We start from the raw sequence: 24633 nt of genomic DNA on the forward strand, positions 1-24633 counted from the left end.
GACAGTACTAATAACAGAAACAGAAATGAGGACACATTCAAGCAAGGCACAAGCACAAACAAAGGCTGCCTGTTCATCAAAGGCAAATTCTGAAGAAAATGAGGTGGAAAAGTCTGATTGATAATCAACCACCTGGACATCCTAAACTGATAGCAGAGGAATTAAAAACAAGATGAATGAGGCTCTAGAAAAATTCAAAACAGAAATACTTTCTGAGATAACTATAGAGATGGTAAGCAGAATGAGACATGATTAGAGACTGTAGAAGAGAAACAGAAAAAAAAAAAAAAAAACTTGATCTCAGGACAATGAAAGTAGCCATGAGTGCTCAACATAGGAAAGAAATGGAATCCATGAAACAGATATTCAGGAGATTAAAAACTCTATTGAAAGTCTACATAACAGACTGAGCCAATCTGAAAACAGGATATCAGATATAGAAGACAGGATGGTGGTCAGTGACCATGAAAAGAGGAATCTCTTTTAAAAAAGTAAAAGAATATGAGAAATCAATCCTCAAGCTCCTAGATGATGCAAAGAAGAATAACACTGATAGGAGTCCATGAAAAAGCAGGAGAAAGTACATGTGACATAAAAAAAAAAAAAACTGTTCACAGAATTAATGACAGAAAACTTCCCAAACAGAGCAAAAGAATCTGACATACAGATAAGTGAGGCTTATAGGGCTCCAAATAACCATGCTCACAAAAAAAATCTACCCCTAGACATTTAATAATCAAGATCCCAGAAACTCAACAGAAGAATGAAATACTACTAGCAATTAGAGAAAAGAAACAAATCACATGCAAAAGAAAGCCCATCAGAATCACAACAGACTTTTCAAACCGAACCATCAAGTCAAGGAGAACCTGGAGTGAGATATTTCAAGCCCCAAAAGAAAGCAACCTCTAACCTAGACTGATGTATCCTGCAAAACTCTCTTTCAAAATCGATGGGGAAATAAGATACTTTCCTGACAAAGAACACCTGAGAAACATCATGAATACCAAACCAGCACTACAAACAATCCTAAATAATATCCTAGAAAAAGACAATGAAGATCACAACTCCATAAGGCCCAACAGAGCAAATCCAGCAGGCAAGGCAAAAAATGGAAGGGGGGGATTAAAAAGAGCCACAACAGGAAGATAACACGACGATGATAAGTCAATACATATCAGTTATAACCATCAATGTCAATGTTAATCAAAAGAAATAGAATGACAGAATGGATTAAGAAGCAAAATCCAACAATATGCTGTATACCAGAAACTCACCTAGTTCAGAAAGAAACTCATAGACAGAAAGCAAAAGGATAGAAAGAGTTCTCCATTCAACAGGAACCCAGAAAAAAGCAGGGGTAGCTATCTTATTAGCAGACAGAGTAAATTTCAAACCAAAACTAATTAAGAGAAAGAAAGAGGGTCACTACAGCCTTCTAAAGGGGAACAATCCAAGAGGAAGAAATGGCAACAATAAATATATATGCACCAAATTTTAACTCCCCAACTATACAAAACAAATATTAAGGGACATGAAAAACCAAATAAGCACTAAGACAATTGTAGTGGGGAAACAAACTCAATATCCCACTGTCACAAACAGACAGGTCATCTAGACAAAAAAATCAACAACAATATACTAGAACTCAACCAAGCTTTTGAACCAACAGACTTATTAGACGTCTACAAAATGTTCCACCCCACAAAAATCATAATATACATTATTTTTGGCTGCACACAGGTCATTCTCCAAAATGGACCACATACTAGCTTAAAGAATATGTTTAGGTAAATCCAAAGTAGTGGCATTATCCCATGTATATTATCAGATCATAGTGCAATTAAACTGGAGATCAATAGCAAAAGAAACCTCAAGAACTTCACAAACACATGGAAATTGAATAACACTCTCCTGAACAACCAATAGGGCACAGAGGAAATTAAAGAAGAAATTGGACAGCTTTTACGATTTAATGATAATGTCAATACAAGAGGAATCGATGGGACCCAATGAAAGAAGTTCTACAAGGGAAATTTATAGCAGTGAATGCCCATAATATGAAAACAGAGTGAGCTCAAATAAACAACCTAATGCTGAATCTTAAGCTCCTAGAAAAAGAAGAACAAGACAAACCCCAAGCTCATACAGGGAAGGAAATTATAAAGATCAGAGCAGAAATCAATGCAATGGAGACTAAGAGAACAATACAAAAAATTTGACAAATTGAAGAGTTGTTATTTTGAAAGAATAAATAAAATCAATAAACCCTTAGCAAACCTTATAAAAAAAGGAAATAAAAGGCTCATATCCATGCAATTAGGAATAAAAAAGGTGAAGTTACAACAGATCCAGGAGAAATCCAGTGGACCATCAATACCTACTTCAAGAACCTGTACTTCAATAAAATACAAAATACAGAAGAAATGAACAGATTTCTAGATACATATGAATTACCAAAGTTGAATGAAGAAGATATAAAAATTCTAATCATCCCAATTACAATCAATGAAACTGAAAATGTAACTAGAAATTTACCAGCAAAGAAAAGCCTAGGTCCTGATGGCTTTACTGCTTTATTCTACAAAACATGTAGAGAACTACTGCCACTACTTTTGAAACTTTTCAGTGAAATTGAAAGGGAAGCAATACTTCCACATTCAATCCTCGAAGCCAGTGCTACTTTGATTCCAAAACTAGGGAAAGACCCAACCACAAAAGAGAACTACAGGTCAAACTCATTAATGAACATAGATGCAGAAATCCTCAGTAAGATAAAAGCAAACATGATACAGAGGGTCATCAAAAAAGATCACAATCTCTGACTTAGCCAGATTTATCGCAGGGATACAAGCGTGTTTCAACATACATAAATCAATAAATGTAATACACTATATTAATAGAGTCAAAGACAAAAACAATATAATCATCTCAATAGATGCAGAAAAGCATTCAAAAAATTCAACACCCATTCAAGATGAAAACTGCAGAAAATTGGAATAGATGGTCTTTATCTCAACTTGATAAGGGCTCTCTATGAAAAACCAACACCCAATGTCATACTAAATGGCTAAAAACTGCAAACCTTCACACTGAAATCAGGAACATGACAAGGATGTCCACTGTCACCACTCCTGTTCAATATAGTTTTGGAAACATTAGCCATAGCAATTAGACAGGAGAAAGAAATAAAACCAATAAAGATAGGAAAGGAAGAAGTTAAACTGTCATTGTTTGCTGATGATATGATACTCTACATAGTAGAGCCAAAAAAACTCTGCCAAAAGACTTCTAGACTTAATTGACAGATTCAGTAGAGCAGCTGGATACAAGGTCAACACTCAAAAATCAAGAGCCTTCTTGTACACAAATAACAGAATCACTGAGAGAGAAATTAGAGAAACAATCCCTTTCACAATAGCATTCAAGAAAATGAAATATCTAGGAATCAGTCTAATGAAGGAAGCAAAAGACCTCTACACTGAGAACTGCAACACTCTGAAAAAAGAAACCAAAGAGGATATAAGAAAATGGAAAGACATCTCTTGTTTCAGGGGAAGGAAGAACCAATATAGTGAAAATAGGCATACTTACAAAACTGCTATACAGATTAAATGCAATCTCAATTGAAATTCCAACAGTATATTTCACAGAACTAGAGAAAATAATCCAAAAATTCATTTGGATCCAGAAAAGACCTAGTATAGTGAAAGCAGTTCCAGGCAACAGAGACATGGCAGTGGGTATCACAATTCCCAATTTGAAACTATACTGCAAAGCCATTGTGATAAAAACATCATGGTGCCAGCAAAGAAACAGACCCAAGGATCAGTGGAATAGATTGGAAGATGCAGAAACAACTCCAGACACACTCAGCTATCTCATCTTTGACAAAGGAGTCAACCATCATCAGTGGGAAAGACAGCCTCTTTAATAAATGGTGCTGGAAAAATTGGATTTTAACTTGCCAATGGTTAAAACTAGAACCCTGTCTTTCACCATTCACTAAACTAAAATCCAAGTGGGTTAAATATCTAAATATTAAAACAGAAACACTAAGCTCTCTGGAAGATAAGTTAGGTAGAACTATGGAAGACATTGGCATAGGAAACGACTTTAAGAACAAATCTTCAATATCATGGGAACTAGCACAAAGCATCAACAAGTGGGATCTCATCTTATTAAAAAGTTCTGCACACCAAAAGAATCCACTAACAAAGCTAAGAGATAATCTATAATGTGGGAAAAAAATTTTACCAGCTTTTCCTCAGACAAACTTCTACTATCCAGAATGAAGAACTCAAAAAAATCAGACCCCCTCAAATTTATAAATCCAATTAAAAGTTGAGCATCTGAAATGGACAGACATTTCTCAGCCAAAGAAGTAAATGCAGGAAATAAAACTATAAAAGCACTTTCAACATCACTTGTCATTCAAGAGATGCAGAGGAAAACAACACTGAGTTTCTACCTCACTCCAGAAAGAATGGCTGCTATCAAGAAATCAACCAATAACAAATGCTGTTGGGGGTGTGGGAGATAGGAACCCTCCTCCATTGTATGTGGGAGTAAAGACTGTACAACCACTGTGGAAATCAATATGGAGATACCTCAAAGAATTAGAATTAGAAGTCCCATTTAACCCAGCTATTGCCCTGCTGGGTAGCTTTCCAAAAGAATTAAAAGAATCACCCCACAGCAATATATGCATACCCATGTTTATAGCGGCACAGTTTGTAATAGCTAGAACTTGGAAACAGCCCATTTGCCCATCAGTTGGAGAATGGATAAAGAAGATGTACTTTTTCTATAAAATGGAATATTACTCAGCCAGAAGGACTGAGAAATTAGAATAATTCATAGGAAAATGGATGCATATTGAGGTTATACTCTCAATTGAAATAAATAAGTCATATGTGTAAACACTGAATAGTTTCTTGGTGTGACAAACTAAAAGTGTAAATAAAGAATCAAAATGTATAATTGATATTATGTAATAGGAAAAGTTGTCTAAATGTTTAGGGGAAGTGGGATGGGTAGGGGAAAGCTAAGAATGGAAAAGAAAAAAATAAGAGACAAGGAAAAAAATGGAAACAAAGTATCTGTAAATAGGGAAGGGTGGAGTGGGTGAAGGCAGGGCAGGGCTATGGGGCAAAATAAGAACCAAGACACATCATGTAAAGGTACAAGATCCCAATGATGAATGTAACTATGCTGTATACCTAAAATGTACCAATAAAGAAAAAAGGAAAAAAAAAAGAAGTTTCCACATTATCCAAAAATTTTTTTATCTGAAAATTTTATGTACCTCTAAAAACTGCTCTAAAATAAAAACTTGAAATGTAAAAAGTCTTTTTAAATGAGAGATACAGCCTGTACTTTAATACCAATCCATGGCCAACTCTTGAAGCAGCAGGATCCCAGCAAAGGTTGTGGTTCAGGAAGTGATGATAACTACATTGAAAGTGGGCTTCACCATTCACTTATCCTTCCTCTTCACTTCCCAGGTTCTCCCAGAATTGCATAAAGAAACTATTCAGAATAACGGTGTCTTTGACCCGAACCCTGGGAATCCCGCAGTTGCACACTGTGGTTAAGAAAGTTTTCCAAAGTTCTGATATTGAAGAAATGTATTTTGCTAAGTACCCCATGCCTTGGACACAAGTTCCTATAGCTGACTGGAAAGAAGTTATCATATTTTTTCTCAAACAGGAATGATGGATCCCCACCACGAACTCAGAAGTTCCCCAGACTGACTGCAGATCATTTCTGCTCACAAGTATACAAAGGAATTGCCTGTCAGAGGTGACAATCAGGGAGTTAGAGGGGGCAAAAGGGAAAGGAGTTGGCCGAGCAATGGGAGAGGGCGCTGAATCTCTTCTTTAGTAATAACAGAAGTCCCAGTTCAGGGACAATTCTGTGCTGCAGTCCTCAGAAGAGCCATATGCATCTCCAATTCCCTCATTTCCCAGGTCCCTGTATCAGCAAAAGACAGAGTATGGTCTGTGACCACCAGGCAATCAGAAAAGCTGCGAAGTCAAGGAAACCTGGTGGAGTGAACTGATGTGCTAATTCCAGCCAGCTGAAGGATGAGGCCGTGCTCACATAGTGGGGAGGAGGGAGCGATACACATGATAGCTCTGTTCAGCTAAAAGGTGTATTTACAAGCCTGAAACTAGCACCTTTCAACCCGGGCCTCCTCCCACTCCTACTTCTGGAGCTATGAGTAGGGGAAAACCATCTATCTCAGGCGTGTGAGATGAATGTGAAAAAGACAGGGCTGATTTATTCCTCCTGTGTGGAACGCAAGATCCATGGGCATCTGTGGCTCATTTCTGAAGCTGAGGTTTCAGATATAAAGGCTGCCTGCACCTCATACAAGTTATGCCACGCAGTCAGTGCTGATCTTTCCGGAAAGACTAGATGGAGAGCTCCGTTCCATAGGTGGCCCTGGCAACAATTTTCCATGGTTCCACTGGAATTCCTATCACTAAATGCACAGAAACCCCCAACCTTGCTCTCATTCAATGCCCTGCTTCATCAGACCAGCCTGACTCTGCAGTTCCTTGCTTGCCCACCAAGACAGTCAGATCTCTGCAGTCAATTCCTTGCCCCTCACTATGACATGCTCAGTTTCACTCCAGCACTCACCATATTGCTATTTCTTAGAACATTTTCTCTTCCCATATTATTACTTCTTAGAATATTATTCTCTTCCCCTCTCACTCCACAAGTCCTATCTATTTCCTCAGGCTCTGTTCACTTTCAGCCTATGTGGATTCTCAACGTGATTCTCATTTTGTGTCATGATTCCTGTTAAACTTCATTTAAGTTGTTATTATATTATTTTCAATTATTTTTTAGGTATCTTGTTATTTATTCATATCTCACCTGAGTCTAAAGAAAAAAGCTGAGAAAAGACTGTTTTAATCTTTTTTTTTTTTAATCAAGTAAATGTAAAGCTTCTTTAAGGATACAAGTTTGCTTTGCAATTCACTGTTGCCTTCAAAATTTTAGACCCAAAGTCAGGGCTCAGAATGAGTTGATAGCATACAGTAACTGCGGAGGGCTCGGTTGAGGAGAGAGTGGTTTAACTGAGGGGGAACAGCACACAGGCTCTGTGAGGAGTGGAAGGTTAAACAACAAGGAGTTTAGACTGGTGAAGTGTGTTGTGACTGGCCACTGTCCCTCCCTTGGCCCCAAGAAAACTGCTTTGAGACAACTTCTTCCCCAAGCTGCTTTTCTTCTGCTTCTTTCTCTTACACTGTTATCTAATAAAAGCCTGCAGGTCCTGGCTTTGGTTCTACTCTCGGGAGTCTCCCTAATGCTGGGCGCTCTCTGGTGAGCTAGCCCTGCTGAGCCTCTCAGCGATTAAAGTAAGTCTCCTCTCTGAGTAATCTTGCGTGCTGCCGTGGTCACAAGCTGTGGCATGTACCATCCCTGGTGAGCTGAGACTGCTCTGGAACCGACCTACTTAGGTGTAGAATCTGACTGTAACATTGTCTGTCATTCTACTTGTCATGTCACTGGAAGTGTTACATGACATGTCATATCAAGTGTTTAAAGTAACACCAGACAAAAGCAGGAATTGAGTGGTAGTTATTTCTGTTAATACTATCATCATTATTATCACTTTCATGTCCAGTCACAAATTTGGTCAGGCCATATTGCATTTCAAATATTTCTTTCAGTATCTTTTAATTCCTCCCCAGAGCACAGCTTTCTACTGCTATTTCTAAGAAATATCTCCCCACTGTCACCATGCTGTCCTATCTCATCCCATTCTCCTGTTATTTTTCTCTAAAGTAGTCTCTTCTGGCTATATATTTGGAATTTACAATCATCGAAAGGAAAGAAACACTTGCCCAACAAGGTGCTTTCTGATATGCAGCACGGTGATTCGCCCAGGCTTCCCAAGTGCCTGGCGAGAGTGAAGCTCTTCCAACACATGCACCTGCTGACTTGGCCTCCCAGGTACCTGGAATCTGGACAGAAGCATCCTACAGGCAGACATTGTTTACTGAATGAAGGGAAAGGTTACTAACACTGGAATTTTGAGTTATGAAATAGCCAGAAGCAACCTTTTACTGTCTGCAGTCATCTGGAACATGCCTATTAGGATGCCCTTGGGTATACAAATTGCAATTATTGCTCAGAAACCTATTGGGGATCTACTGCAAGTTCTTAAGTGCCCTCCTGCCTCCATCCTTTCAGTGTCTGTCTTCTAGCAAAGTAGTGTTTATCTGGTTATCCTGTTCCCAAAGAGGGCAGTATCCATTTCTTACTACCTGGTTAATGCTACGCCCTGAAACACTAAAATACCAGTCACTCAACTTCCAACAGAGCCACATACGGGGACTTCAGTTATCGTCTCTGCTCTAATGCTCCAATCTTTGTCATTTGCATAGTCCCCATTTTTCCTTCTTTTCCAACTAGCTCTCTCCCCCCTGTCAGACAGGTTTGGGAAAATGTAGATCTGAGAGCAGCTCTCCAGGAAAGATTGAGGGTGAAGGCACAACCATCTGAAGAGACCCCCACTCACTCCTTTTTCATTCCGTCTCCTCTCTCCCCCTCTCCCCACACTCTACCCCCAGTGGATTGTGTTGAAGGCCTGAAACAATCCTGCCAAGGTCACACTGTTTGATTCTGCTGTCAGCTTAAATTATGTCTCAGCTTTTATATCTAAATCAAAATACAAAAGAATAAAAAAAAAGTTGAGAGAGACAGCAAAGAAACATAGCAACATCCTGTGGAGAATGGAGAAATGACATTTCAATTGGTCAACTGATCTGCTCCCTTGACAGCTGCCTCTCCCCATTCCCCCCAAGTCATTATTTAACATAAAAACTCTGAGCTCACTGCAGGCCATCTGTGAATGGAATGGAATGGAAGGGACATTTCTTTCTGGAGGTAGAGGAATCAAATATTTTCTACAATAACAAAAAAAATGAACGTGCATTTATTTTTTTCTCCCATATTTGAGATTTTATTGTTTGTGTTAAGGATCAGTAGAGGGAATCCAACCTCATCACATTTTTTAAGTGTAAATGATTTCTTTTAGAGTTGAAATGAACTCATTTTAAAACGATCATTTTTTTACTTGCTTCATGATTTGTGTTAAAATCATTGCTTTCACATCTTACAACTACAGTGAACGTCAGTTTTGTATGTTCCAGTAGAATATGGTACAGACTGTTGTGCTATTTTCAGTTTAGCAATTGCCAAGAAAAGATATTTAAAATTATAGTCTGTGACTGAGCTGTGTCTACATAACATTTTCATGAAGCCAAGGTTATGTTAGTTACTTTTCTGTTACTGGGACAAAATACCTGCCATCCACAAATTAAAGGAGGAGAGGTTTAATTTGGCTCATGGTTTCAGAAGATTCAGTCTGTGGTCACTGGCTCCAAACCAGAAATATCCTGGTGGAAGGGCAGGGTAGAGCAAAGCTGCTTAATTCATGATGGCTGAGAAGCACAGCAAGGAAGGAAGGTGTGCTGGAGAGAAAGGACCCAGACACCCAGGAGCACGCTCTACTAATCCAATGAGGTTGACAAACTGAAATTGATGAGCACAGCAAGCATGCGATTCAGCGATTCAGTGGCAGTTCTCCATTGGTCCCAAAATTTGTTTATCCCTCTTCTACAAAAGGATGGTTCTCTTCTGCCCTAGAGCCTTTCACTGAAGTGTTCGTATGGAGGGCTCTGCAAGACATCTCTATTTGTCTTTTTAAAATGTCATACTTATGAGGCTCTAGTTATGATGAAAGTTGACAGAATGAAGCGAGAAACTGAAAGTGGTATACAGTCATGATATACTATAATACTAAAAGTGGCATAAATTTTTATCTTACTGATGATGTGGGGAGGTATCACAACTTTCCTTATTAATTCTGCCATTGTCTCCAATTAGAATAAATGCTAGGTTTGCATCCTGTATTGGGTATATTTTAGACTGTAAAAAATATTGAAGTCTTTATTATCAAGGCAAAACTTTTCACGAGAATAGTATTTGGTTTATTTTGATCAAGCTGGACATGTATCAGCATTTTGGAAATAATTCACATAGATTTCAATAAATGCACGATAAAGTGACAGTGGATCCCTTAAAAGAATTTATCACTATAACCCAAAAAGTCAGTGGTACTAAGTTCATTTTCACCTCACTACTGTGTGATCACTGACAAGATTCTAAACTTTTCTGAGCCTCGGTTGCTGTTTGATTTTTTAATTTTATCCACAAAATAGAATTGCTAATCAACACAGATACTTTTCAGAATGTATACAAGAGTCCAAAGTGTGATGGTGTGGCACTGCCTTTTAAGCATAAAGAAGCGTATGATCATAAAATACCATTCAGGTCTAAAGAGGCAGAACTTTTTAGCAAGATGTACTGACCCCTCTATGTTAACACGCACCATTGTTCTCAAATTCTTCCAAGGAAATTGTCTTTGCTAGGTAGGGAAAAATAACTCAGTGCTTTCATTTATTCAATAAACTCTTGAATCATGCACAGAGAAATGGTCAGTCATTAGAAAGAGCCCCATAACACTGTAGAAATGGAACAGTTTGGCTATAATATTGAAAACCCACTTGGGGTAATAAGCTTGTAAGTGGTTGATTCTGAGAGTCACCCACTACACTCATAACAATAGAAGAGTGTGGTTATACTTGCTTCCCACTGTGCCAACAGCAGGGAAACTGCTGACTTCACACCCCACACATCTACTACCATCATGTTGGGCTATAAAAGTGAAATGGTCACTTGCCTGACTGTGTAAGAAACCTCAGTACCCCTTCAGATTAATTCTCTTTTGTTTGAGACTAAACTACCCTTGCAATCTATAATAATGTAGTATGATGATGACAGAGATTCCTTGTGGGAATTTGACTATATTAATTACCAGTACACTATGATACGGTTTCTTCATTCAAGCTTATTCTTACTTTTGCCTTTGGTTTATTTAGCCAGTCATTCCACTTTGTTGATTTCAAATAGGTTTAGAGTAAAATCTTGCTTTGTTTGCTGATGCTGTCTAACACAAAGCTGAGACAGGGAAAAGGAAAAGGAAATGTGCCAAGAATTGAAAATACTTTTCATATAAACTTAGTTGGTGATTTACTAATTCACATAATATAATTACTTTTTTTTTAACCTCTTGTCTGCAACCCAGAAGTCAAGGGTTGGCCAACATAAGAAAAGTAAAGGTTCAGGCCTAGTCTACTTTCTCCATATATTGGGCATGGCTGACAAAATCAAGACAGACCCTGGGGTAGGGAATTTGGTAACTCAGGGGAGGTAATTGTTTTTTACTTGCTTATTTGTTTTGAACCTTCATTATTTTTTCTCTCACTGTGGCTTTCAGCTGGAGAGTAATACTGCACACGTAAAGTCTGATAAATAGCCAACGTGACTGGCTAAAATGCTAACTTGTTCCAACTCTTCTGCATTAGGGTAGGAAAAATACAGTAATAGTAGGTAGCGAGGAGATGCTAGTAAGTCCTTTTGTGGATATCTAATTTCTCAGAGGAGGCGTGCTCAATATTACTTATTCCAGAGACAGAGGAAAATAAATACCACGATGCCATTTCTATGACATCATCTGGCAAAGCTATTTCCAAACTATAGACGTGGTCACCCACAAAATTCCTGGAAGTCTGAACACCTGGCCCCTTCTGAAGACAAGAAACCAGGAGACCATTGTTCTCAACCTCTTTTTACAGATCAATACTACAGCAAAATGTTTCTAATGTCATCTGATTCACTTTCCATAATATTTTTGGGCAAAGAAGAAGGAAAAGAGAAATAGAAAAGGAAAGATTCATTAGAGTTGACCTTTGGAGAACTTTGATATGCAAACACAGAAATGTAGGATGTTTTCTTTCCTGTGTACAAATAAATCTACAAAATTTACTTCAACAGAGAGGCAGTATGACGATATGACTACTTTAAGTAGCACTTCTAGATACAGGTATTAGGGAAAAGGGACTTTGAAGCTGTTCTAATGGTCTCAGTGAGTGCTGCAAGTATATAGCTGAGGATGTGACTATGGGAATGGAAAGCAGAGGACATACATGGGATTCTAAGATCTGAGAGCTGAATTTGAAGACTAACTAGGTAAATTAATACAGGTAGAGAGGAGAGGGAAATGAAAAAGAAATCCAAAGTTTCCAGCTTAGAATATAGCCATGGTTTTGGTGGAGATTATTGGAGGGCAAAAGGGATTAGCATAGTAAGAGGCAAAAAACTGGGGGGATTCATATCTGACACCCCCAGGACCTGTGTGGTTTCCAAGTAGACATTCAAAAGAGACCATTAATTCTACACTTAATTACAAAGAACCCTATTCAGTTGCTTTAGAAAGAAATAGTTTAGTTTCTCTCTTAAACTCTCAGGTTTTCTCTTCCTAACATTGTCCGTAACCTTCTCCACTTGATGAACTGGCTTCCTCACTGCACTCAAGACCACAGTCCACCAATAGCTCCCACATGGAAAGCTCCTTATCTCCAAAGTACTCCAGCAACACACTTGACATTATGCTAAGTGGCTTTGAGATTCATGTCAACTTCATAACTGTACTCGCGTCCCAGCAGGTGACTCTAGAGTTCCTAGTAGAATAAACTGTAAACTTGTTACAGAGAAGGAATCCATACTTAATATTTTAGTATACAGTATTTCCACAGTGATAAGTGTAACACATTTTATAAATAGTGGTTACACAAAAGTATTCATCACCCTTTTGTCATTAAAAAGTAGCACTTACACAAGACCTAGTATAAAATACTATTCCTATGGCAAAGTTTATCAAATAGCAACCCTTAAAAATAATTTTTTTATTTCTATTTAGATGAGGTAAGTAAAGCTAAAAGAGATTAGTTTCCTAAACATTAGTAAGGTTGGGTTCCAACTTAAATATATTGCATTCAAAAGCTCACCATTTCACAAGGATACAAGTCTTACACATATAATAATTTCCCCTTAACCCTGTACTGAATACAATTTAATCTTTTTTCTTAAAATAGAAAGACACTTAAAGGTCTTAACAGTGTCTCACCGTTGGGTTAATTGCAATCATTATTTTGCTCTGGAGTTGTATTGAAATATTCATTCTGGACACTAAGTTAGAAATTAATAGAGTTCTGATTAGCAGTATATTTTATATATCAGTTTTGAAAGGAATAGGTATCACAGGAGGATTATATCTGAAAAAATGAATATTTCCTAGCATGTTACAAAATTCCATATGAAAATCAATGATTCAAAAGTTGGCACTTATATTTTCCCATTAAAATAATATTACAACTAACTAATATGTCTTCTTTGTATGTTGCTTTGTTCCTGCCCATGAGGTATTACATATTTATTCCACTTTTATTGTTATTTATGTATGTGCCCTTTATTCTACTGCCTGCCCGAGATGGAATTAAGCTTCCTGAAGGCAGATCATGTGTCCTACCTTCTCCATCTTAATGTTCAGACTTTAATGTATAGTGCAGGCTCTTATGCATGAGTAAACACACATTCTCCCACTTGTCCTTTTATTCATTCTAGAATACATAGCATGTCTATAGGCAGGGGGTGTATGATGAGGGTATAAGATAATTTTAAAAGGATGTGGACCTCTGCCCTTGTGGAGATTAGTGTGATGAAGATAGAAAATATTTACAAAACTATGAATTTTATATCGTACATGCTATAGAGAAAATTTATAAAGAGTATTAAAAGCATTAATAAAGGGGACTTAACCAAATCTGAAAGGTTAAACTTAAATAATAATAATTTTCCCACATAAAGAGGTGAGATAAATTACATCCATAGATGTGCCTATTACAAATCATTTTTTAAGGTACAATGGTCAGTAATGGGATGTTAAACAACCTATAAGTGAGTAGTCATTTATAACAACATTTCAGTAAGAAACACATCCCGAGACCTCTCTTTAAAAGCTCACTGTACAACCTGCATCCTTTCCAATTCTCCAACATTGGCAACAAAAACAGCATCCAAATGTTGCTGCAGAGACATAGCTTTGGCTGATTTTTTTCTTTGCACTGAAGACGAAGATGCAGTTGTGGGGCCCATAGAGGGAAGGGTGACTTCCAAGGTGATATGAAGAGTGACTATTTTAGACTCACTCAATTGAGCATTTTTAGAAACTAGCAAGAGAAAGGAAAGCATATCACCATAAGACTATAAAACTGGGTGATGGCCTTCCCTGTTATTTTCCACCCATCTCATTGTTTTGATAACTACTTCTATGGCTTTCATCTAAGAACTTTTCAAAGGGACATTGACAAGTCTCTATTGCGACAATTCTTGCTTTGCAAGTTTATGTGAAACCTAGCATAATCTGAGGCCTCTATTTACTTTCTTTGTCTATATACAGCTATATGAACAGATGATCCTTACATTTTCAAGCATAGTGTAGATTTGATAGTTGCTGATATTTTGAAATGTATGTTATTATTTTTTTAAGAAATAAATTGACAGGCACTGATTTCAAACCCATTCTCAATTGTATGGTAGACATGTCCAGTGAAATAAACAGGGTGTTTCGCTTTGATAGCTGGCTTTTGTGTAATAGCAAGACTATGATTAATTAGTAAATAAAACCCCAAATTGATAAAGACTGAATCTTTAAATGTTTTTCTATTTTAAATAAGTCAAAACTAAAACTATTATCTTTCATCAGTAATCTTTATCCAATATTGCTGATTTTCATTGAAATGCATTTTCTTTTATAAAATAGCTGATTGCATGGTTTCTTCTCCCACTTGTATGTTCCTTTATCTCCTCTCTCTCTGAGTTATTCTATTTTTCAGCCTTTTGAGAAATGACTACAATTTTGGTATTGATTTTAAAATCATGCATGCCCAAACTTCTCTTATCTAAACAGTGCTGTATCTTTAATCTTTGTTCTTCTTAATAGAGCATGTCCATCAATTTACACACATTGGCTTTCTGCATGAAAACCAAAGAACGGGCTGCCTAGCACTATTCTATATTAACCAAATTTCTGAATAAATGGCATCATGGCTATAAACTGGATGTCAATTATGAAGTTCTGGGCTCAGAGAAAAATACAAAAGAGACTATATATGTGGGGATCTGGACACCAGGTCTTTATTTTAGGAGTGAAGCTGAATCATAGTAAGCGGCCTCTCTGTGCTTTCTCCATCCTTCTGTTGGCAAATAAAAATCAGCGCCATTTTGGATTTGTCTCCTTTTGTCTTTAAACATTCATGAGCTCTCTGATAATGTGCATATCTTTTAGACTTTTGTATTCTTAGTAATTAATATGGTGGCTGGTTCATGATTAGTGGTGAGTTCAGATTTGTGAAAAAGGTGGGAAACAACCTCAACAGTAAGCAATAGCTAGGGAAGCAGAGACAGTACTTACACGACTTAGACATAACTTTGATGAATAACAGATGTATCTATTCGGAAATGGCTGGATTTATCTTAAGTTCTTCCAGCACTGCATTGTACACCTATGAGAGATAGTTCTTGTACACACACCTCGCACATCATGTATGAATAGCATTGCTGTGTCAGCCAAAATCCATACACACACAAGTAGATGAAAACTTTAACAAAGAGCTTTTGCTACCACTTTGGTGATTAATCAACAATTTAGATCTGCCCTTTCAATGCTTTTAAGTACCTACACTCTGAAGACATTTGCATGGCAAAATTTAGATAACCTCAAAGAGAACTATTAAAGCTGTAAGAAAATTTAAGAAGAGGAAAAGAAATAAGTGTTTACTTTGAAATTTTGCCATGCAAGTCACTGAGGTGAGCATCTTGCCTGAGCTGTCTATTTTAATTGTTATGATCACCTTTAAGTTATCATCATTCTTTTCTAAAGGAAGAAACCGAGGCTGTGAAAATGGAACATCTTGCACAGTCTACAAAGTGAGTAGCAGTCCTGACAATCTGAGTGGTTTGACTAAAGAAAATCCTCTTTCATTTTGTAAAACTGCATCCGGTAATATGAAAGAAGTTGAAAATTATCTTTACTTTGCAAACTATGTTGATAATCACTTAAAATACTCCAAATTATTGCTTCTTAGACATTTTCTTCAATGCTTCTAAAAGGTACAGCAGAGAAAATATGTACTAATGGGCATGGCTATGATCACCTAAAACATCTACTGTACGGATAGGAATCTGTGTGTTTCTTTAACATTAATATGTGATTGTATTCGCTTGTACTAAGGACTTATTCTTGTGCATGTTTGACTGCAGACATTCCTTTTTTCAAAAGCTCTGAGTAAATGTGCCATTCTGGAAATATGTGACATATTTCCAGTGGCTCAACAGAGCCCCTTCAGGCTCTTATATACAACTAGGATAATCATAGCCCCACAAACAGCCCAGATCTTATTGAGACATAGGAAAATATAATTATAATATTTCAATATTTTCTTAACACCCAAGCTGAGGGAATGCAGCCCATAGACTTTCTACTTTCTTGCAAAAAAAATTTTTTTTTATTCAAGTCCCCAAAAGCAGTGTGAACTTGTTTTATGACTTAATGTACTAGACATAGGAAAATATAATTATAATATTTCAATATTTTCTTAACACCCAAGCTGAGGGAATGCAGCCCATAGACTTTCTACTTTCGCGCAAAAAAAATTTTTTTTATTCAAGTCCCCAAAAGCAGTGTGAACTTGTTTTATGAGCCTTAATGTACAAGGATACTTAAACTTTTACTTTCTGTTTCCCTTGGGGAGAAAAAATATTTAATAAAAGGCTAAATAAAAAAAAGATGAACATTGTAGAACTCCTAGAACTTTTTTAAATATTAGAAATTCAGTTATCCCTCTTTTTCCTTGTCATCTAAATATGAACATCTTCAAAAATATTATCATGTCCTGTTTTTACCATTGATATCATATATTCTTCCTTTCATTAGTTCAGTGGATCATAGTTTTGGTGACAAATAAAATTTTACTGATCATTTATTCCAAAACTTCTGTTCACATGCTTGGAACTAAAACCCAGTGAATGAAAATTACTAACTAAATATCTCAGGGATAGTTGAGGGTATACGCAGTCCTGGAACCTACGCACCCTTCTGTAGTACAATTGTCTAATACTATCAATCCTAAATTGGCTTTCTAAGTAGACTGTCTGGCCCTTATTTAAATTATATTTAGGAAAACAAAAGTTATAAATTAAAGCTAACAATTGGCAGATGGATAAGACTCAGGAAGCCATTCAATTGCCATTTAGGGCTAAGAAATGGGAAAGGTCAAGATGTCATGGAAATTGCTGCTCTCATATTTTTTTAATTGAGGTTGTTAGTGTGTTTAGGTATACCTTATGATCACATGCATCACTGAGAATTTGCATCTGTACATGATGTATCTTGATTCTTATTTTTTCCCATTCCCCTGCCCTCCCTTCAACCTCTACCCTCATCCTTACTCATGGACAAGAAGAGTCTACAAGTAGCCAATCTGCTTTCCAGCAAAGTGACACTGCCTAAGTTTCTTTCTCACTTGGTTTGATAAACAAAATCCAAAGTGAATTATATGATAATTTGAAGACTGTGCCATGCAATTCAGTACTGGTAATCCGATCCAAGTTGCTATCTGCCCTCCATAAGTAGTATAGTTCTCATGATCAGTTTCAAACTAAAAAGTAGTACAGGATTATAAAATTGAAGTCTTTATTCTGCCTACTGCTGTGTTTAACCTTGGGCAGGCTGCTTGAGGTTTTTGTCTCAGGGCAGTGAAGGGCTGAATGAGTTCATACAGGGAAGTCTTAGAAGCAGCTGCTGACACAAGCTCTTAGTTACTCTATCAGGGGAGTGTTTAGGGAGAAGTGTTTAAGTGTGGAAAGGAAAGAGCAGTGACACTTTGAACTAGGTTACAGACAAGTCAGGGCTCTTTTGAGGCACCTAAGAATACCCTGTTCTCTTTATAGGTTGCTCCTAAACTGGGATCAATTCTGCAAACTGCAGGAGAAGTAAACTTACATAAAATACCCCAATGGCAAAACGGCTTTTTCCAAAACACCAAGTGTTCGTAGGCATCTCCTATATGAACTGAATTTCTCCTCATTTAGCAAAGTATAATTAGAGAAAATGGTCAGAGATTTCTATACCTATAATACCCACTTCAGCAAAACCCTGAGGTTATACCACAGTTTTTAAGTAAAGAACACAGAAGTGCTCCTAAGATGATTCTTGCTATTCACTTATTAATTGAATTAGTGAGTTAATAGAATAAAATCATCATTTCCCACAGTGCTTGCAACACCTGGAGTCCATAAAGATTATTTCTTTATTCTGGACCCTTTGACTTTCAACAAATCGAAACTCATAACATTAAACCACATTTATTTTCTCTTTGAAGATGAAAGGGGATGAAAACACATAACTACAGAATTTCACACTAACTTTAGAATGTATGCACAGATGTCAGTGGGAAATGTAGATATTAATTTATCATCTTCTGATTTCTTGGTTTCTTATCACCTTGATAAGCTTATCTAAGAAGGTCATCCTTGAAAAATCACTGGGCAGATATATCAAGAATAGTTTCGAAGTCTGATTTGTATAAATAAAAGCATGAATAAAGAATAATTTTTCTTATACTTTATTTTTTTCTATTTTCATTGCTTATTTCACAAATTAATTTAATATTATGAAGTTAATATATGTATTAATGAAATATAAAATGTACAGAAAAGTGAATGCTACATTTAATGGATTTTTGCAGGGAACTAGTCCATAGTTACAATATTGCCTAGAATGTAAGACAAATTGTTTTCAACTGATCCCAAGATGAGGTTAAAAAATATATTATATTTAATACTGTTTTACCAGAGATGTATAAATTTTTATTTAGTTTATTTTTGTTTGGTATCCTCCCACATAATTCTTTTTGTACTCACTACATTTCATTAGTTTATAACAGCTCTGCCTGATTTTTTCTCCTAACAAGAACAGACATGGAGAGCAGCTTATAGAGGTAAGTAATTTTCCTTTCATTTGAGGAGTCATTTTCAGGTCTGGATAGCAATAAAACTGAACCCCAAGAAGAATCAGGACAAGGACTAGCTAGGGAAGAGCAATCATAGCAAATACTAAAGAACCACACAGACCACGTGGCAAGGAACTTTGCAGGTAGAGAGAATAACACACAAAACATGCAAAATCTCCCAAGTGTGCTCTCCCTAGTATGCCAAGTTGTGGCAGAGAGGCCAAATATAGTTTGTATGTTTGTTTGTTTTTAAAATGAGCCAACTCAGAAAGGAAGGAATAAGGACATAAGCAATCTAAACTTTGTAATGAAAAATTTCCAGTGTAGTATGAAAAGTGAGTTTTTATTAAATAGAATCCATGTGGCCAAGCAGATTGCAAGATGAAGCTCTGCAGAATACCACAAGGCAATAAGTAGACTGACATGAAAGGAGAGACCATAACTATAAGCTCCGACTTGGGAGAGACTTAAGACATACTGTATAAAAATTAGGCTTCTATCCTGTTTTGCGTGTGTGTGTGTGTGTGTGTGTGTGTGCGCGCGCATGTATATGGTAAAGGAGGAAACAGAGGCTGAAGAGAGTGGTGTGGGGATATGGAAAGCAATGAATCTGTGAAATTTGGTAGAAGACATGGACATTGTGGTCATGGCTCAAGCATAGACAGGAAAAGCCTTTGAGAATAGCAAGGTTACAGAAAATTCTGGAATGGGGGTAGTATCATCTGTTTGCGGGGATCTACTTGCATTTTAAAACAGAGTGCTAAAACCTGGTCATTATGGGGTTTGGAGTGTATGCTCTATTGACCATATTTCAAGAGAAAATGAATATCTGTTTATCTGCCAATGACCTTCCATGAAGTATTATTTGTCAGCAAATAATATAAATACAAAAACATCCTTTCTAATTTGCAAGAATATCATGAATATCTGCTTATTAAAACACTACTTTGAACTCTTAGTAAATAAATGCTCTATTAATACAATATGCAATTATTTATTTCCATGGGCCAGTACATCAGACAATGACTTTTCGATGCATTTAAGCTGAATTTAATTACCTTTTTGAAAACTTGGAAATAGTCTGTTTCTGTTTGGATAGATGCCAGGGCAGCATATCTTGCTGATACAGGCTGAATTGTTCCAAACAACTCTCCCAAGTTAGTATCAGTTGGTTTATAAATACTACCTAATAGACTTTTGGAGGTTTCTCAGAAATTAATTACAGTATATTTAAATTAATTGCTAAGTTGATAAAAGAATTCCCAAAGAATCCTCAAGTTTTAAAACTTCCAGAGTTGTTGCTGGTAAACACCGAGAGCCATGGCCTTAGAAAGGCCCTGTGTTGTGATTTTTTTTTTTTTGTATCAATTACTTAAGCTGTAACAGAGAAAGACTTTGCTATATTTTCAGGCTACCTCTAATGAATTTGACAACTATAACTCAACAACTATTTAGGGAGTATCTACAATACAGAAAGCACTGTTTCAGATACTAAAGTTAGAAACAGGAAAATACCCTCTACTCTGTTTCATTTATGGAAGTAGACAATTATGTATTTGTCAGCCTTATCATCCCCCAAATTATTGATACTTGCAATTTAAAGAGAGATTTATTTTGACTCATGGTTTCAGAGAGTTCAGTCCATGGTTACTAGCTCAAAGGCGAAAATGGCACGGAAGAAGGGCCGAGTCAAGGAAGCTGCTCAAGCCACGGCAGCCAGGAAGCAGAGAGAAAGCAGAGAACAGAGCAAGTGAAGGGAAGAGCCAGGGTGAGAATATACATCATTCCAGATCAAAACCCAGAAACAAAATTCCTCCAACCAGACCCCTCACCCTAACAGCATGTTTAGCTGTAAGCTCCCCAGTGGATTTAGCCACTGATGAGTATAGTACACTACTTCCATGATGAAATCACCTCCAAAAACCCCACTTCTGAAAGAAAACATGAGACTTTTGGGAAACATTTTAGGCTTAAATCATAAAACATCATACACAGGCTATATTCACAGAAAATGACAGCTGTTGGGATTTACAGAAGGGGACATGGAATAGGGGCAAAGGTTTGTCTACTGTCCAAGGTGGTAGTAACAGATGAGTTTTCATCATAACAGGGTTATTATATCCAGCAAGCCCAACAAGCCCCTTATCAAACCGGAGAATGCTTGGACAAAGAGGTAAGGAAAGGAACCATTTGCTCTAGAAAAATAACAACAACAGTCATGGTTATAAAATGAAATAAATAGGGGAGGGGGGGAAGGGATGTCAGGGGGATGAGGAAAAATGAGAACCAAGATACATCATGTGAAGGTACAAAATCCCAATGATGAATGTAACTGTACTGTATACCTAAAATGTACCAATAAACTCAACGAGGAAAAAAAGTAAAAAAAAAAAAACACAATTGGTACATGATTTTCTATGATCAATCTAGGAAAGAAAAACAAGTGATATGCTGTACTAGTTTTAGAAGTTTTAGGCTTATTTTGATTTAATTATTCCATTGTAGACCTAGTTAAAAATGAAACAAAGAATGTTATAATTTAGCCAATACCACCTTGGGACAGTCAAATAAGAATTTAATTATACTAGCCAGGCATGGTGGCTCATGCCTATAATCCCAGCACTCAGGAGTATATATGTATCTCATACACAGTGAGACCCTGTCTCAAAAAACAAAACCAAAATAATTATTTTTTTGAAACAGGGTCTCACTATGTAGGTCAGACTGCCCTGGAACTCACTGTGTAGCCCAGGCTGGCCTCAAACTCACAGTGACCCTCCTGCCTCAGCCTCCTGAGTGCTGGGATTACAGGTGTGCACCACCATGCCTGCCCCCCCCAAAAAAATTAAGAAATTAATTATACCAGAATGAATTGCATGGTAAAAGCAATGGTATGGGTCTCTTAGGATGGATGGCGTGGGCTACAGAACTGTTTGACACCCTGAAACAGCTGAGGATTTAAAGGTAGAATTTATAGAACTTTTGCAGAACATCGAGAGGACAGTATTGAACATAACTGAAGTCTAAACATATCAACAAGGAAGGAGCAAGGAGAAATTGGAATTTGTGTGAAGATTTGCTATTTGGAGATGTCTAGAAAGTGCTCTAAATGAGTAAAAATTCTAAAACATATAACATATTTCTAAAAATGTTGTTATAAAGCTTTCAAGTAACTGCAGTGACTGCTGACAAAGTTGATCCATGCTTGCTGGACTACTTTTAATGAATAGATGAAACTGATTGTAATTAGCAGCACTCATCTGTATAAAATGAGTATCTGATAATTTATTTAAATTGGCTCCCCCCTTCCTTCAAATGGTCTGTAGAAGTACTTTGCTTTAGAGTGAATTAAACTTAATTTTGTTTAGAGGCTTTTGTGGATATCAAGACATGCTCAGAACTAAATGGAGGCATTTAGACTTGTTGCAAAGGAGAGGTTGAAAAGAATTTATTTATAACCCTATTTATTGACCTAACAATTTTTGAGATTGTACAATAATGAAAGTAATTATAAATTAGATTGTCAAATATTATGAGATATGCTGAGCATAACTGAGTTATAGATTAAATAAAATGCCAAATGCACTAAGAGTGAGCAACCAATGAATACAAACACATAAGAGCAGGGAGTTTTCCCTTCAGGCTACAAAATTCCACATAAAATGTTGCTAGAATAGATATGCATTGACAATCATCTCATTTTACTCAAGGTAAAAACACACAATCATTAAAAAAAAACAAAACCCTTAAAGACGCATGTCAAAATTGTTTGATAAAATGCTTTATATCTTTTAAAAATACCTTTATCTAATTTGTAACAATGATATATCCTCATGAAAAAGATACATAATGCAATAACATGCCCAAATGCCAAATGATATATTTCCTTACCCCTTTTTTAATAAAAATGCATAGGGATGAATTGTGACAAAATACTCTATATCTTATTCTGAAATCTCTTTTCTTTCCACCCAGAAAAACTACATTCTAGATAAGTTTTTAAATAAATTGTACACCAGTTTTTTATTTTGTTTTGTTTTGTTTGTTTGTTTTGGTACCGGGGATCGAACTCGGGTCCTTGTGCTTGCAAGGCCTTTTTTAATAAAAATGCATAGGGATGAATTGTGACAAAATACTCTATATCTTATTCTGAAATCTCTTTTCTTTCCACCCAGAAAAACTACATTCTAGATAAGTTTTTAAATAAATTGTACACCAGTTTTTTATTTTGTTTTGTTTTGTTTGTTTGTTTTGGTACCGGGGATCGAACTCGGGTCCTTGTGCTTGCAAGGCAGGCCACCGAACCGCTGAGCTAAATCCCCGGCCCCACCAGTGTTTTGTTAGAACTTTAAAATTCAATTTTAATATGCGCTCTTATTCAATTAAATATCTTGATGTATAGCAGGTTGCTTCCTTTACTATAAATTCTTCTATGAAGTACTCTGCTGTTACTATTTTTAAAGCTATAATTTCAGTTGGGTCGCTTTCTAGAACTAAGATTGTGGTGTTAAACACACACATAATTACCCTCAGGATATACTGAATGCTGTGCACAAGGATGGTCCACTCTCCAAATCTTCTTCCAATTTGTTAAGTAAACAGTGGTCCATCTTCTTTTTTGTCTTTTCTCTTCCTTTGCATTTTTTCCTTTCTCTCAGTCTTCCCCGCTTCCCCATACAGTCCCATCTCTCCATCAATCATTCAGCTTTACTAGCTACTTATATTACTTCAAAAATGTATCACATTTTTTAAATTTAGTTTTTTCCTTTAAAATTACTATGTAAAATTATTTTCCGTGAAGTGTCCATATATGTATACCGTGTGTCATTTTCAAATCAGAGTAAACACATCTATTATTACAAAAATGTATCATTTTTTGTAGGGAAAACTTTCAAAAGTTCTTTTAGCTTTTTAGAATGTACAATACCTAGTCATTACCTACATTCTCTCTCTTGCTTTCCTGTTTGGGAAATTTAATTGGCTTGATTGTATTTATAATTCTTTTCCTTTTCTGTTTCTAAATTTATCAGATGTTATTGAAATAGATTGTGTTACCTAAGGATTTAAAATATACCCTCATGTTTTTTTCTAAATTTCCTGGTGATCTTATTTAATTTGTAAGTTGCAGGATTGCATCCATCTTTATAGCCTCAAGAGCATAAGATGGTCTTTATACTATTGATCAACTATAACAATTACATTTAACAATTAAAGTTTTATAATGGGTTTAATAATTGATAGGAAATACATTTTAAAAACTAATGTTTGAGTGCTGCCTCAAGATATACATGTGTCTGTGTTTAAGCTAAAAATGAATAAAATACAGAAATTGCTAGACTGTGAAACATACTCCTTCAATGAGAAATGGTGACCCAGTGATTTAATACTTTCTGTTTTTACATTTCTGGTGTTTGGATAGAGACACATAATCATTCCTACTTTTCTTTATGTGTGTAAGCAAAATTCATTCACTATTTACGAATTTTCTTGTTATTCTTTCTCTATAATCCACTCATCGGTAGGCTCATATCTAACAATGACTATAATTAAATTACTCTTACCTACTATGCCACTCTCAATTTTGAAAGCCTATCTTTGAAATTAGTTATTTCACATCACACCCTTGTCCCTGTAA

Source organism: Fukomys damarensis, unplaced genomic scaffold (assembly GCF_012274545.1).
Source record: "Fukomys damarensis isolate Sample0158 unplaced genomic scaffold, DMR_v1.0_HiC HiC_scaffold_24, whole genome shotgun sequence".
In the NCBI taxonomy this organism is placed as follows: domain Eukaryota; kingdom Metazoa; phylum Chordata; class Mammalia; order Rodentia; family Bathyergidae; genus Fukomys; species Fukomys damarensis.